Source organism: Anser anser (genome assembly GCF_964211835.1).
Source record: "Anser anser genome assembly, chromosome: 10".
In the NCBI taxonomy this organism is placed as follows: Eukaryota; Metazoa; Chordata; class Aves; order Anseriformes; family Anatidae; genus Anser; species Anser anser.
The window spans coordinates 15,020,349-15,033,013 of NC_139730.1; the positions used below are offsets into that span (position 1 = coordinate 15,020,349).

Below are 12,665 nucleotides of genomic sequence, written 5' to 3' on the forward strand. Positions count from 1 at the left end.
GTTATTTTCACCTGGTTGGCTAGCTTAGGAAGAACAGAAACTGCTTATCAGAGTTGTTAGAAAAGTCAGTGGAATTACGTCCAATATTATCTGTTGCCCATAGTGCAAATCTGAGTAAGGACTTGTCTAATGTCTGGACCAACAAAAAATGTTTTCGTATAGTATAAAGTGGTTACTAAAAACAGTATCTCTGCAAGAAGAATGTGCTTTCTGGTATCTGTAGAATTACAGTATATATAACCTTCTGCAAATATAGGGTAGGCTAGAGTTTTAACACCAAAATACAGTAATTTTTTGTTCATTATTAAATACAACGTTATGAACAGTTGTGCCTAAAACATCCCCCACACAATTGACTGACTGAAGTAAGAGAGATAGTATGACTTAGGGAGTCTTCAAGAAAAATTGTTAAGAGTATCATATGAAAACAATACACTCACAGGTTTCTCAAGCGAGGCAGGCAAATATCTAGGTAAGTACCCATCAGCCTTCCATGTTCTCTCTTTTAGCAGCCTCAAAAGCAGCTCTACAATAGTATGTTCAAGTCCCTTGCTTCATGCAAACCATGCGGTCCAGTGGTATGTGTACTTCTTCACTGTCACCACAGCATTGGTGCTCAGAACCTCTGTCCCAAAGTTTGCATGGGGAGACAGGTCAGCTCAGATGTTAAAACCCCTTGTGTAGCCTTCTGTCTTACAGAAGCCTTAGGGCCAGATTCAGCAAAACACTGAACAACCTCTGGAAGGACGACACCCTATGCAGGTGAGAGAGATAACAGATCAGGCGCCAGCAGATGGCACCCAAGAATGTGAGCAGCACTCCTGAGCTCAGATGAGTTGCAATGCCCCTGGTTGTGTGAGGCTCTGCCAAGTACCTGCTTGCAGGCTTTACACACCCAGTATGTTCCCAGACTGAACTCAAGCAGAGTAACAAATAGCACTTTCACTGTTTCTCATCTTCAATCAGGGCTCTAATTCCTCTCTCCAGTTTGGGAGGTCTTTGCATGTGTGTTGCATGTGACCAAAGCACTCTATGAAATAGCCTCTTTCTGGATTTAAGGCTTTTTTTTTTTTTTCCTGCATTATAGATAAACTGAGCTGATTCTTTTTTCCCCCACGTTTTAGAAGTTTTCTTGCCTCTTTCTTGGGCTGTGGCAGTTGGGTTGAGGAAATTAAACTTCAATGGTTTACAGCTTAAGAGCTGTTTTTAAAAGGATAGCTTTGATATCTAGCTCACTACTCTTTACTAAGATCACTGCAGAAATTTATTTCTGCTAGTCGTATGAAATAAGTTAATCACATTTTTTTTTAATTTAATTAATGACACTAAACAGGTTTGTCTGATGGAATTTTACTGTTGGAATCTAGGAAGTGTTTGGAAAGAAAAATCAGGCTTTGCCTGTTTATGGCACTGATCTCCAACCCCCTCAGGTCTACAAGCTAACCTGCCTACTTGCAGGAGGTCATGACTTGAGTTGATGTGGCTGACAAAGTTACAACTTAGAAGGGAGATGTTAACTAAGGAAGGAGTCTTGTTACTCGAATTAATGAAGTTAGCCCCTCAGTTTGCTGACAAGAACTTTATTCTATGATTTATACCTAGACTAGAGAATTTGAGAGGTTTTTTTTCTTCTTCCTTTTTACACCGTAATAAGGGTGAATATATCCAGCATTCTTACACTCTAGAGTTTTCAGAGTGCCTGAGTCATACTTTTGCTTGTGTTTCTTTGGTCTAATATGGGTAGGTAAAAAAGAAGTCTGTCAATGCCAAAAGCTTTTACCAGAACTCTCCCTGTAAGGCTTCAGACTGAATATTAAAGTCTGGGCTAAAGTCCAGCACACTGAATCCACAGAGGTTTTATAAGCTAAATAGAAGAATTAAAAAACATTTGTGCAGTTTCAAGTCTATCCAAAGCACTATGGGACTGAACGTGGCATGGATCTGAAGCTCTTTGAAAGGGTCATATGCAATTTCCAGTATAAATATAGCTGTACAGTGGTTAAAATCTTAGCATTTAAATTTTATCTGTTGAAAGCTTGGTATACAAGTTAAAATGACAGGATTTTTCTTTTGGTCTCAAAAAAAAATGGTTTAAATTGGTAAAACCATTTCAAAATAAGTTTGTGGTTTATACTGTGGTGTTTTTTTTTGTTTGCTGTTGTTTAATAACCCATGAAAATAGGGCTTAATTAGAAAGCTGACATTTTTGTACTGATCGGTTCCTCCCTGAGAAATACAAAGAAGCGAGCTAGCCACACACACATGCAAGCAGCAGCTCTGGTTTCCAGCCCACTGAGAGATGAGCCTGCAGAAAAACTCATTGTCAGTTTCCCGAGATTTCATGAGCCAGTCACAAATGTCTTGATTATTTGGATTTAGTTACCACAGCTCCAGTTGGGATACAATTGTGGATGGCTTTTCATCCAAACTGTGCAGTCATCCTGATCGAGGGAAGAGTTGGTTAAAAAAAGGGGACTGAACTGGTTAAAAGAAAATAAAAAATACTTAGTTGAGAAGGACACATCTCTGTTTATACCTAGGGTAACAGGTAAGATAGTAGCCTGGAATCATGCTTTGAGATTCAACTCCAAATCCAGCTGTTTGTTTAATGTTCTGACTTTGAGCAAGACCTTGTGTACTGAGTTTTCTTTCCCTCATCTCAGTTTTGGCTGAAAGTTCTAGTTGGATCTACTAGGGCTCTTCTCTAAACATTTGTTAGTGCAGTAGACCTGCTTGCATTCTGGTCCTTGCTATGTGGCTCCAAGGTACCTTGCAGTGAGATGGAAAGTTAAAATACTCTCTGTACTGAAGACCTGACCTGTCTTGCAGACAGCTCATCACTGTGGAGCCTGTAGGACCACTGGAATGCTAACAATAACTTTAATTCAACATTGCAGAGTGGCAATGTTGAATTGCAATGCCCGAAGCTGGTCGGGCTCTCTGACTACTATCCCTTGCTCTTACTCCACATGGGTGCAAATGATACCGCTAGGGGAAACCTGAACAGTATCAGAAGGGACTACAGAGCTCTGGGGGTGGTAGTCAAGGGCATGGGATCCCAAGCAGTGTTCTCAGTCCTGCTGGTGAAGTGAAAGGATATGAGGAAGAGGGCACTTGGTTGCAGAACTGGTGTTGGCAACAGGATTTTGGGTTCTGTGACCATGGGACCCCGTTTGAGAATCAGCATCTGCTTGGGAAAGGCAGGATTCACCTCACTAAACTGGGCAAAGACAGCTTTGCTAGGAGGATGGCTGAGGAGACATAAGAGGGGATGGAGTGAGATACAGCCAGCACAACTGGAGATACCAACAAGGCCAATTAAGAGGCATGAAAAATGAAGCTGAAGCAATAGAAAGCAAGCAGAGAGGGGTGGATGAAACAGTGGAAATAAAAAGCAAGCAGAGAGGACTGGATGCTGCTCCTAGAAGGGTGACCACTTCTCGGCATGTGCAACAACCACAATAAAAGGAATTCAGCACAAGCTTGCTGAAAATGAGCAAAAGGTTAAGTCATAGTGGATTTTGAAGAAGAGGAACAATACATAGAAATGGAATGCAAGCTATAAACTGCAGGAAAGGTGACCTGCAAAGTAATTGTATGCACATTTTTCCAAGTGCAAGTTCCTTGTATAGTCAATAGTCACATGTAGACCATGGATTGATCTTTAAGCCTCTAGCCAAAATTCCACATAAGGCAAATGGTGATTTGACTGGAACTTGTAGTGGAAAGGAGGAGTTCAACGCTTGATTCAGAAGCTGGCTTGCACTGGTCTAAATTTGAAGTAAGCTCATCGTTTCCTAAGGTAGCGGAAGAAATCCAAGTCTTCTGGGATGTTTGCATGAGGCAGACTTTTGCCCTTACTTTTGTTTTATTTCCCTTCTTGTCAGAAGAAGCTTCAGTTAGAATGCCTTAACAACAAGAGGAAAGTCTTGATTCTGATCACACAAACCATTTCACACCAGGATGACTTCACAGACTTCATCTGAATTACTTCCAAATATGCTAGGGTAAATGTCTTCAGAATTAGGCCCAGGGTACTCATGACATCACACTTCTTCACACTTCTTTTTTATGATTGGCACAGGCACGTGGAGAACTTGGAGATCACTCCCACTTCAAAATAATATAGCTATGGTGGAGAAAGTTTACAAATAGCAGTGGCTCATTCCACCTGTGCATTCTCCCCTCTCTGAATGCTAGAATATTGCCTGCCTACATTCAAGCTGCTGTCAGCTGTATACCTAATTCAATTTTCATAATTCATTTTAACACAAATGAAACAGCTACCACAAATGGCAACTCACAATCATCAAAGCAAGCAAATGGCAAACATGCGTAAATAAGAGAACAGCATAGTTTGATGGAATTTAGTCTTAATGAGATAGCCAAGAGTCACACAGCCCGTCTCGCCTGTAGGATACGACTGCAAGTGATAGGTCTTGGCAGACAGCTTCTGAAGAGAGGCAAAAGCATCATACTGAGCTCACAGCTGCAGTCAGTCCTGGCAGATACGATTTCATAGCCATACTTGGGATTTCTCACTGGGTCGAGGTTCCAGCTGCTCTCTCAAGCTGAATAAGGAAGTGTGAGTGAACACTGTCTCATGTTGCCCTTCTCATATTGGGAGTATTTGAAATCTCATCCTAGACAATGACAGGACAAGATAAAACTGTGGCAAAACAGTATCATGGAAATTTTCATTTTGAACCCTTCCCCTCTCTTCCTGCCTGAAATTACTTTTTTGAAGGTATTTCTCCACAGTAGTCTGAGTGGAAAAGCTATAAATATCAAAGCATATTTCTTTCAGTGCTGCAGCTAGTTTCCAACTGAGCTAAACAGATTATATCTGGAGTTAAATAGGCATCCCTGAAACCTACTGTTGTGGAAAATTTCAGGTAAGGCAAGGCTGGTCTCTTGACATTAACCTCATTTATAAGTTTCACACCTTCCCATATTTCCTTTTTCAATATTAATGTCCATTTTAAAGGCCAGTGAACATGCTCTTGTTCATGTAACTTGACAGTAATGACAAATATTAACTTATCTAACATTCCATTTAGTGGGCTTTATTTTTAATATATCTCAATGTGGAAATTTTTTTATTCATTCTGAAGGTTCATCGGGTAGTCCTTTGACAGAGTTTAATCTTGGCACTCATTTTTTTCATGTAGTTAATCCATTTAATGGGTATTTTTATGAGCGCTTGAAGAAACATTGTTTCTACCCATTTCAATTCATATGGAAACATCAGCTAGAAAATCTGCTGGTCATGTCAAACTGCAGGGCAAAGAAGCAAACAGAACACACAATTCTCTGCTGGCCATGTTCTTTGAATTTAGGGTTCCTCAGCTTTGGGACTGGGAATCCTGCTACTGAGAACAGCTCCAGTTATCTGTGCTTGGGCTTGCTGCAGCTCATATTTTACAGAACAGGGGACAGTAGCTGTCTATAAAGCTACAGTAATATTTAGGACAGACTATTTACTGATAATATCTGCTTTCAGTGACATTGTGCTGACTCATGCTAGCTAGATGTCCAACCCAATAAATCTAAAGTGTGACAGAGGGGAGCTCTTTATATACATACACCTATGCACTGATAGGCAGGTCCTATTGTAACTACATTAGGAAGAAGTGTGTAGAAGTGACAAATTTGTAGGGCAAATCTGTTGTTACTAAAGACCATGGTTTGCCCTACGTACACTTCAAGGAGTTTTATTTCAGATTTTCTCTATTTTTAGGGGGGACTGAATGTCTGTTTGTGGTCTGGCCACAGCTTCTGGGTTCACCTAAAAAGCTGCCCAGTCTGTGCACCCCAAGTCCATCCAACAGTACAAACAACAGCACAGTAAAAGAGGCTGACAGAGATCTGCATTAAAATGACAATCCTGATCTGAATTAAAATGCTAATGAAGATACATGATACGTCCCCAGTAGCAGCGCATAACTTAAGTGGGCGAAGCAGTGCAGTACTGCTCTTCTGATAACAGTTTGCAGAGAAACCTTCAGCACTATTAGATGTAAACGATATTTGTATAAATCTTAAGTAACTTCTCTTAAGTACATGCAGCCTGACTTTTCCCTTGTGCTTAAATGCCATTTCGAGTTCATTTCTTCTTGGGCTTTAAATCACTTTTAGATTTTTTGTGGCACCTGAAGCTTATAATACCACACCATAAACGTACTGTGCTTCCCATTGTCTTTACAGCTGAGAAACTGTTTCCTTTCCAGTCCTTTTTTTTTTTTATTAAATATATATACATATATATGAACAATCTTTATGTTGTTAACTTGGTCAATCTCTATTTTCCACTGGCCTGTAATTTAGAAGGGAAAATAAAATATGCTAAGCTGATGCTAAAATACCATGACATACTTCATTGATTTACTAGGGAATAAACAAAGGACAGATCTTGCCTTTTATAGATGCAAGCTGCTCTGTGCCAGAATCGTATAATCTGCCTTTGCCAAAGTTTCATTACACACAACACAGCATTTACAGGCGTTTAGAATCACAACCTCAGTTAACTTCCATAGGAAAAATAAATCTGTGTTTAAGTACCTCACCAGAAGACATTTTCCATCATGGGCAGACTGTCATAAAGGAATCAACAGCGAAAAAAATATATTGCTCTTGAATGCAGATTCTCTGCCTCCTCCCAGGAGACAGTATGTATTAATATGTAGATAATTCTGATCTATCATAGCAAATACCTTGCTTCATCAATGCCAAGGATGGTAAAATAAGTTCTGATGCCCAGGGCTGGCTGGAATATTTAAAAAAGAACAGTAAAATCCCAGATCTCAAAACAGCCTGAATGCTGCAACAGTGAAGAGCCACAGCAGTCAGGAGTTGGAAGAGAGGGGCCATCTGAAGTTGCTTACATTTTAAGCTCAGAGCTCCACAAACCCAACAGTTTAGTCCTGTCATCATTCCTACTGAGCATCCTAATCTCATGTACTCAGGTCAACTCCACGCACCAGGATCCCTGGTATAGGTAGAATATCATAAACCGTATTTTTATTATTGCAATAATTCCTGTGAATATTTTTTAAAAGTGAAAAAAAGAACTGATTCGATCACCTTTTGGCTAAATATATTCACCAAAGAGACTCCTCCAGCTGTACATAGTCACTTGGATTTAATTTTTCTTTGCTCCATTTGGCAAACATTTCTTCTCCTTCCTATCACCATCCTGCTTCAGTTGCAGATAGAACTGAGGTTTCAGCTATCCAAGCTTCCCAAACACAACACAGGAATTGCCAAAACCTTCAGCTGGCAATGTTTTCCAGGACATGCAGAGAATTTTCAGGCAATCTGAGTAGCTTTTTTCTCAAACGTCTCTTTCCCAGTTCCCCATATAGTCATTTAGCGGCTACCACCAGCTGCCTAAGAGTACTGAGGTTTGATGGTTCAGGAGGCAAACGGCAACAGTAAGCAAGATCTGGCAGACAGCAAGATGATGATGCACGTTTTGGAGCATTTCTTACTGACCACTGGAATGAGCTAGAGAACAGAGCTTTAATCAAATGCCCCTAGGCTGGAGATATTTTAGAGCTGACTCAAGCGTCTTACCTGGCAACAGCTTTCCACAGATGCCTTATTAGTGCAAAATTTATGCTACTGTGCAGTGATTGTATCCACAAAATTGTGGTGGTAACTATCACTGTTGGATTTCTGCTGCTGAGGCATGAGCACAACATGTATGCCAGCTGCAGAGGTATTAATGAGACACAATATTTGGGTGTATGTTACTTGAGCTACAAAAAAAGGTTATGTAATTTATAGAACTCCAAGATATTCCTGAATCTGGATGAATTTAGTTCTCCAAACTACAGTTTTAAAATCTACAGGTCCTGTTACTTACAGTGAAAGTCCTGGCCACAGCACTAGTAAAGCTGAACAGTGAACTTTTAATGCATATTTAAGTTTCCACATCTGTGATTTAACCAAACTTTGTGCTCACTTGCTATAGGTATTTTACCCCCTGAGAAGTTGCCCACTGTCCATTGTTCACATCAATTCCAGTAAAGTTTAAGGATATTGGATTTACATGCATAGTAGAAGCCAAACATTACAGGAACATGTATAGCAACAGATGGTGGTACAGACTGGATGATTAGGGTAGCCCCAAGCTGTCTGGCCTATGGATGTGAAAGAGGAGCAGAGGTGCTCTTGCAGGTTATTTCTTGAAAGATAGCACTGCATTGCTGAGATCATGGTTTATATTTACATGTCTGTTTCTGAGATCAGACGTTCATATTTACCCAGGAATACCCACTGACTTCTGACATAGGCAATGCAGTTTCAAGTCCCTGCACTATAGGAATCAGCCAGGAACTTACAGCAATGTCTCCCACATCTGAAATGAAGGCCCTAAATGCAGTGATATTGAGTGTATCATTTAATTGTAACTTCGTGGTGTCAGGGAAGTCAAAATAGTCACTAGCCACAAAGAAAGACTCAACCCAGAAGATGACAGCATATGAGAAGGAGCAGAGGGCAACTGGAAGGAAATGGTGGTAAGTGTAACTGTTATTAAGCAATGTCACAGCAAACCAGCTGCTAGGGAGAAAAAAAACTCTGTAGGTTTCAAGGCTTTTCCAAATCCAAAGGCATCAGCTGTGCTAAGCAAGGGGTTTTCAGCACATTTGTTCAGTGCAGGAGGGCCTGGGGTATGAACGTTGTGCTGTACCATAGGCTTGCAAGGCCATGTTTTCTCTGTTTCTGAAACTACTTCTGCCAGTCAAAGAACTGCCAGATTTGGCCAGTGTTCCTGTACTTTTTGTCTGAATCCCACTAATGACATGGGGGCTTGAGCTGATGTCATCTTTATATTTTCCAAAATCTGTTCTACATTCTCCTTTTCTCTTTCAAGAGCAAGTACTAAAGGACTGATTCAGTGGGTCAGATCCCCAGGTGACATTAACTAGCATGACCTATGTTAAATTAATTCTAACGAAGCCATTTCAGTTTACACTGGTTGAGTATCTGGCCCAAAACCCCAACCCCAGAATGCCCATTATTGCATTTTGGCACATTTGCTCTACTGTGCTCTTCTAGCAGACTAATGGTGTGAGGACCTGGGGAAAGGAAGAAAAAACATCTGGCCACTTGCATTCAAAATCAGACATTCCCAACTTATTTACATTCCTAAATCATCCTTTTTTTGGAGGGGGGGAGGGGCATTTTCCTTGTGGTCCTGAATATTTTGTCTGAGAGTTAAATAGCAGGGAATCAGGTATGACACGGCTTGTTGGTTCTGGGCCACCTAGATCCTTTAGTCCTAGCAGGAGGCAGGTATGCTTCAATGGAGGAGACATCTAGCAGATTAGGCAGCTGCTGTCCCCGGTAACCCCTGCAAAGCACTTGGCACCAGCGAGTGCCAGGCTGAGTGCATTACTGAGCCGTGGACGATAAGCATATCTCCAATAGCAATAACGGCTGTAACTTACCCAGCACATTCCCCGACCAATTAACATCTTAACTGCACACACGCTGCCTAAAGGATATAGGGAATTTGACAAGGGATTAGACTAGATAACTTGGCATTATTTTTACCGTGATCCTACCAGTGATCTATCTTGTTTCCATAAAGATATTCTTCACAGCATTACTGGTAGGGAACAAGCTTCAGTTTGTTACTACTGCTTCCAGGTTAAGTTTTAGTTTTTAAATCCTGGCAAGTACAAATAGGGACACTCCCAAGTAATACTAAAGCAGCAGACTATTCCCTCTTTCCTACTAACCTGGTAAACATCTAGCGTGCTATAGAAAGGCTTCCAGTATCGTTGCCTAAGTAGAATGGCACTGGCCTGGGATGTCCTTTACAATCCTGTTTATCTGCAACTATCTGTAGAGATAAAACATGGGTACAAATTAGAGGCTGCTTTGAAGTCCTACAGAACACATGGACAAACATATTAAATAAAAAGGCAATCAGTCGACTGTCCAGCGTGGTCAATTGGGACTCCTCTTTTCCAGGAGAACTGGTTGCTGTCATTCTAAGTTAGAGTAATATTCACGCCTCTGCAAAGCTCTCTAGGAATGAAGTTAGCATAAGATCAAAACACTCCTCAAGTCTTCAGTACGTTTAATCTTGCCATCTATCTCTGTGAGGTTTGTGTGCAATTATTCCATTTTACAAATGGGGTCGAAAGTATAGAGGACAAAACTTGTGACTAAGATCATACAGGAAGTCTGTGGGAGGATGAGGTATCAAACAGGCCAACATCCTCGCTTTTGAGAGACACCATCTCCAGCATGGCACTGGAGGCTAGCCTTTGTCACTGCAGCGGACTCAGAGGAGACAAGGAGTGCTCCAGCTGACAGCGCCACAGCCTTCATTGTTTTGTTTCTGAATACTCTCCAGTATACATACAGGGTGGGGATGAAGAGAATTGCCTGGGAGGGTTTACAGCTTTGACCAGTTTGTGTATGGTACTGTGACTAGATGTTAGTTTGGAAGAGTGAGTTTCTGCTCTGGAAAACCTAAAGAATACAGCTCCTTGCCCTCCCATGGGGTCTCTGAAAGTCCTTGGGATGAACAGTCTTGGTGGACATCCAACAGGCTGTAAGGGATTTCTTGACTAAAAATAATAGCTGATGCTTTTTCAATGCTTTTGATTCCAACACTTCACATGCTTGAACTGCTGTACTAGAAGTCATAACATTACCCATTGCTGACATGCTGACACTTGAAGAGCTCCAAGCAGAGCAGCACACCATGCCACTGTTGCTGAGGGAAGGAAAAATGGTGAGAATTAAGAACACGGTTATTTAGCTTGGAATTTTACCAGAATACAGAAAACAATATGCAGCTTCTTAGTAAAAACAAACAAACAACAATAAAACTAGATCTTCAGTTATAAAACATGGAAAGACTGAAAAAACTAACTTGAGCTTTTCACGCTTCAAGGCAAGGACTGTGAATTTTCTTTGAACGCCACAGCTATTATCAAGACTCATTCCAAGTTTGTAGTTGTACTTTCAGAAGTGCTGTGCTACAACACCCCTGGGCCAAGATACAGCTTATCCCTCAGTCAGAGGGACTACCTCTTTGTTACTGCTGAAGAAAGAATGATCCCCATGTCTTATGTATAACAGGCACTCTGCCTCTGCCCTCCTCCTCTTCAAAGCCTGCAGGCACGTCCATGTCCCTCAGCACAGCTGCATGGAGCCAGGGAGCAAGTACACCCTGGAGCATCGGAGTAGGCAGCACAGGGCAGACCAGACTGCTCGCAGCTCTGTCACCCGCTCTGCCTTCTGTCTGGGGACTGTGTGTTTGAAATCAAAGACTTCCACACTGTGCAGCATGTCACTGGACATTGCCCAACTCTGCTGGCATTTCTATATAAAGAGCCGTAACCTGGTTTCAGATTATCTGCATCTATCCATGTAAATAATGAGGCGGGCTTAAAATTGTTTCATTGAAGTGGCAGGTTAAAACTCACAGATGGCCACAGAGCTGCACTTTGCTATGAGATGACAGGATAACATGCATCACCTTTTCTCTGGGGAAGAATCCCTCTTTCCATGGTCAGCCTTTCCCCATGCCCAAGAGGCCTCTGTCTGTTTTTTGGTTTGTTTAAAGGAAATCAAACCAACGAAGTGACACCCTCCCCACCCTTTTTTTATTATAAATAGGCCCAGTGCATCTTTTTTAAACTTGTTTTTAGGAGTGCAGAATCTTCTTAAAATGCTGCTTCCTAGCATCAGACCACATGGTTAACCAGTCTTGGAAGCAGGAGGCTTTCAACAAACACTGTGGTAGAAAGGCAAAGCAATTCATTAGCCTTTTCATCTGCATGTCCCTTATGAGGGACAAAAGTCTTCAGGCATAACGCTGAAATTACCAAGGCCTTCTTGTCATTTCACCTCAGCCAAGGGAACTCCTGGTACAGAAGATTAACAGTGCCAATGGGAATAATTTTGAATTGCTGTTCTCCTCTGTTAATCACAGATGGTACCACAGGATGCACCCCAAAACAAGGAAGGGAGTCAAAGTTGCTTACTTATGATGCTTAGCTCACTGAGAAATCACCAAAAGATTTCTTTGCCCTTCCTCTAAAACACATGGAACTGGCTGCTGCCCCAGGTGCAACACCAGCCTGCACTGGCCTCAGGCCTCAGTGGGGCATGCGGTTCCAGAGGGCTGAGAAGGGTTTGCACCCTGCGCCCTGCAGCAAGAGAAATAAGACACAACCCTTCATGGTCAAAATCTCTCCCATTCTTTCAAGAAAATCACTGTACAAAATAGAGGTTTTATTTCTTTCTCCACTGAAAAAAAAGCCAACCCCAGGGTCCCTAGGAACTACAGAAAGCAATAAATAGCAAAGAGTTTCTAGAAATATGACTGGTACTGATAAAGGCAAGTAGACGCATATTTAAAAGTGATGCTTGACTTTAGAAAGAGACACTTCATAAAATTACCATGGGTTTGGTCTATTAAGCACAAAACAAACAAACAAAAAAACTGTGAGACCAGGTGTCCAGTTTTTAGGGGCAGAGAAGCAGATTTATATACACTTGCTACTTACTTTTCTCCAACCCATCTCCATCACTTACCAACTTCAGCATGAAAAGCATGAAAACCTTGAAGGCTGCTGGAGCTGGATTCTGAATTCCCTGCCTTCTTTATTGAGCACTTTAGGTCCACAATATGA

General features: G+C 41.4%; 1 protein-coding gene and 1 long non-coding RNA gene across 2 annotated transcripts in view; one reads left to right on the top strand and one right to left on the bottom strand.

The window, feature by feature from the left end:
• TLN2 (talin 2) overlaps positions 1 to 12,665 on the bottom strand; it is a 227,399-nt gene that overhangs the window by 25,341 nt on the left and 189,393 nt on the right. The gene's annotated exons all lie outside the window — the stretch shown is intronic.
• The window catches only part of LOC310905177, a 29,453-nt gene that overhangs the window by 523 nt on the left and 16,265 nt on the right, over positions 1 to 12,665 (top strand). The gene's annotated exons all lie outside the window — the stretch shown is intronic.